This window comes from Bubalus kerabau, chromosome 9, assembly GCF_029407905.1.
Source record: "Bubalus kerabau isolate K-KA32 ecotype Philippines breed swamp buffalo chromosome 9, PCC_UOA_SB_1v2, whole genome shotgun sequence".
NCBI lineage: Eukaryota > Metazoa > Chordata > Mammalia > Artiodactyla > Bovidae > Bubalus > Bubalus kerabau.
This window is the reverse complement of record NC_073632.1, coordinates 32364830-32369102: the sequence shown is the minus strand read 5'-3', so window position 1 is coordinate 32369102 and position 4273 is coordinate 32364830. Positions and strand designations below refer to the sequence as shown.

The following is a 4273-nucleotide window of genomic DNA, read 5'->3' as shown; positions in this document are numbered from 1 at the left end:
CTTCTTTATCCATTCATCTGTTGATAAATACTTGGGTGCTTCCCTATCTTAGCAATGCTGTTATGTACATCGGTGTGCATGTATTTTATATATACTCAAGAGTGGAATTGCTGGAAGCATTAAACTTTCTGATTTCAAACTATGCTACAAAGCTATGGCCATCAAAACAATATGATATGAGCATAAAGACAAACACATAGATAAATGAAACAGAATAGAGAGCCCAGAAATGAACCCACACTAACATGGTCAATTAATCTATGACACGGAGAAGGCAATGGCACCCACTCCAGTACTCTTGTCTGGAAAATCCCATGGATGGAGGAGCCTGGTAGGCTGCAGTCCATGGGGTCGCTAGGAGTCGGATACGACTGAGCGACTTCACTTTATTTTTTCACTTTCATGCATTGGAGAAGGAAATGGCAACCTACTCCAGTGTTCTTGCCTGGAGAATCCCAGGGATGGGGGAGCCTGGTGGGCTGCCATCTATGGGGTCGCACAGAGTCAGACACGACTGAAGCGACTTAGCAGCAGCAGCAGCAGCAATCTATGACAGAGGAGACAAAAATATACAATGGGGAAAAACATCCTCTTAAATAAATGATTTTAGGAAAACTGGACAGCTACCTTCAAAAAAGTCAAATTGGACTTTTATATTCCATTTATAGTTATACTATAGTATAACTATAGTATCATCTATTCCATGCACATAAATCAACTCAAAATGGACTCAAGCCTTGAACATAAGACCTGAAACCATAAAACTCAGAATAAAACAGGGGGTGAGCTTCTTGATGTCAGTCCTGGCAATGATTTTTTAAAAATTTAACTCCAAAAGCAAAGGCAACAAAAGCAAAAATAATAAATTGAGGCTACATCAAACAGAAAGACTTTTGCATAGCAAAAGACATTACCAACAAAATGAAAAGACAACCTGTGGGATAAAAACATTGCAAACCACATATCTAATAAGGGGGTGGATATTCAAAATGTATAAAGAACTCATACAACTCATAGCAAAAGAAATCATATTAAAAATGGACGGAGGAATTTAATAGACATTTTTCTAAAGAAGACATACAAGTGGCCAACAGGTACATGAAAATGTCTTCAACATCACTAGTCATCAGAAAAATGCCAAGTGAAACTGCAATGAGTGCTCGCTTCAGCAACACATATACTAAAATTGGAACGATACAGAGAAGATTAGCATGGCCCCTGTGCAAGGATGACACGCAAATTTGTGAAGCGTTCCATATTTTTCAAAAAACCCCAGATAGCCAAAGCTATCTTGAGAAAGAAGAATGGAACTGGAGGAATCAACCTACCTGACTTCAGGCTCTACTACATAGCCACAGTTATCAAGACAGTATGGTACTGGCACAAAGACAGAAATATAGATCAATGGAACAAAATAGAAATCCCAGAGATAAATCCATGCATATACGGACACCTTATCTTTGACAAAGGAGGCAAGAATATACAATGGATTAAAGACAATCTCTTTAACAAGTGGTGCTGGGAAATCTGGTCAACCACTTGTAAAAGAATGAAACTAGAACACTTTCTAACACCATACACAAAAATAAACTCAAAATGGATTAAAGATCTAAACGTAAGACCAGAAACTATAAAACTCCTAGAGGAGAACATAGGCAAAACACTCTCTGACATACATCACAGCAGGATCCTCTATGACCCACCTCCCAGAACATTGGAAATAAAAGCAAAAATAAACAAATGGGACCTAATTAAACTTAAAAGCTTCTGCACATCAAAGGAAACTATTAGCAAGGTGAAAAGACAGCCTTCAGAATGGGAGAGAATAATAGCAAATGAAGCAACTGACAAACAACTAATCTCAAAAATATACGAGCAACTCCTACAGCTCAACTCCAGAAAAATAAATGACCCAATCAAAAAATGGGCCAAAGAACTAAACAGACATTTCTCCAAAGAAGACATACAGATGGCTAACAAACACATGAAAAGATGCTCAACATCACTCATTATCAGAGAAATACAAATCAAAACCACTATGAGGTACCATTGCACACCAGTCAGAATGGCTGCGATCCAAAAGTCTACAAGTAATAAATGCTGGAGAGGGTGTGGAGAAAAGGGAACCCTCTTACACTGTTGGTGGGAATGCAAACTAGTACAGCCACTATGGAGAACAGTGTGGAGATTCCTTAAAAAACTGGAAATAGAACTGCCTTATGATCCAGCAATCCCACTGCTGGGCATACACACTGAGGAAACCAGAAGGGAAAGAGACACGTGTACCCCAATGTTCATCGCAGCACTGTTTATAATAGCCAGGACATGGAAGCAACCTAGATGTCCATCAGCAGATGAATGGATAAGCAAGCTGTGGTACATATACACAATGGAGTATTACTCAGCCATTAAAAAGAATACATTTGAATCAGTTCTAATGAGGTGGATGAAACTGGAGCCTATTATACAGAGTGAAGTAAGCCAGAAAGAAAAACACCAATACAGTATACTAACGCATATATATGGAATTTAGAAAGATGGTAACAATAACCCTGTATACGAGACAGCAAAAGAGACACTGATGTATAGAACAGTCTTATGGACTCTGGGAAAGGGAGAGGGTGGGAAGATTTGGGAGAATGGCATTGAAACATGTAACATATCATGTATGAAACGAGTTGCCAGTCCAGGTTCGATGCACGATACTGGATGCTTGGGGCTAGTGCAATGGGACGACCCAGAGGGATGGTATGGGGAGGGAGGAGGGAGGAGGGTTCAGGATGGGGAACACATGTATACCTGTGGCGGATTCATTTTGATATTTGGCAAAACTAATACAATTTTGTAAAGTTTAAAAATAAAATAAAATTAAAAAAAAAAAAGAAACTGCAATGAGGTACCACCACACACCTGTTAGAATAGCTATCATCAAAAGAGAAGTGATGCATGCTGACTAGGATAAATGTGTCATTTAAGTATTGTTTATGGCTGATTTTGCACTGGAAGGACAGAATTGAGTAGCTCTGACAGAGGCCAAATGGCCCTCAAACCCTGAATTGTTTACTATATCCTCCTCTCTCTCTCAGGAGAGAAAATTGTTTGGTCTAACTTAAATCATGAGCTAAGGTTTAAGGATGGCATTGGAATGGAGTTCTCTGATTGGCTGGTCTATAAGAAACATATAGCAAAGAGGAAAGTCCATTTCCCAGAGGAAGGGCATCACTATCACAAGAAGGGTGGGGATGGGACATTGCCTGGGTGTGTGCTAAGTTACTTCAGTTGTGTCTGACTCTTTGTGACCCTATGGACCATAGCCCACCAGGCTTTTCTATCCATGGGATTCTCCAGGCAAGAATATTGGAGTGGGTTGCCATGCCCTTCTCCAGGGGATCTTCCTGACCAAGGGATCAAACCCAAGTCTCCTACATCTAACTTGCATTGGCAGGTAGGTTCTTTACCACTAGCACTACCTGGGAAGCCTGGAAATGGGACATTGCTGCTGCTGCTGCTAAGTCACTTCAGTCGTGTCCGACTCCGTGCGACCCCATAGACGGCAGCCCACCAGGCTCCTCTGTCCCTGGGATTCTCCAGGCAAGAACACTGGAGTGGGTTGCCATTTCGTTCTCCAATGCATGAAAGTGAAAAGTGAAAGTAGAGTCTCTCAGTTGTATCCGACTCCTAGCGACCCCATGGACTGCAGCCTACCAGGGTCCTCCATCCATGGGATTTTCCTGGCAAGAGTACTGGAGTGGGGTGCCATTGCTTTCTCTGAATGAGACATTATGCAAACACAAATAGCCCATGATCCTTACCCCATGCAATCCAGTTTGCAAGAATGCCATTAATACCAGGTTGATGTACACTTGAAAAGAGAAAGATAAGCAGAGTTTGAATACTTAGACTCTACCACGTAAGTGGAAAAAAATGTTACTGTTACATATTACAGATTGTTTTACTATTTCAGCCCACAGATTAAGGTAATTATTCATTTTAATTTTATAATTATATATCTGACATTTACCAGTTTTCAGAAAATGCAGTGTATGGAAGAATGAGTTAATTATACTACAAGGACATATTTGTTGTCATTGTTCAGTCACTAAGTCATGTACTACTCTTTACGACCCCATGAACTACAGCATACCGGGTTTCCCTGTCCTTCACTATCTCCCTGAGTTTGCTGAAACTCGGGTCTACTGAGATGGTGATGTTATATAACCATCTAATCCACTACTGCCCGCTTCTCCATTGCTTCAATCTCCCCCAGCATCAG

General features: G+C 40.6%; 1 non-coding gene across 1 annotated transcript; it reads left to right on the top strand.

Annotated features, from left to right (window-relative positions):
- Positions 1 to 1156: 1156 nt before the first annotated feature.
- LOC129620290 (U6 spliceosomal RNA) lies at positions 1157 to 1263 on the top strand. Its single transcript, XR_008698478.1, has one exon. It is a non-coding gene; the product is annotated as a U6 spliceosomal RNA (small nuclear RNA).
- Positions 1264 to 4273: the final 3010 nt, after the last annotated feature.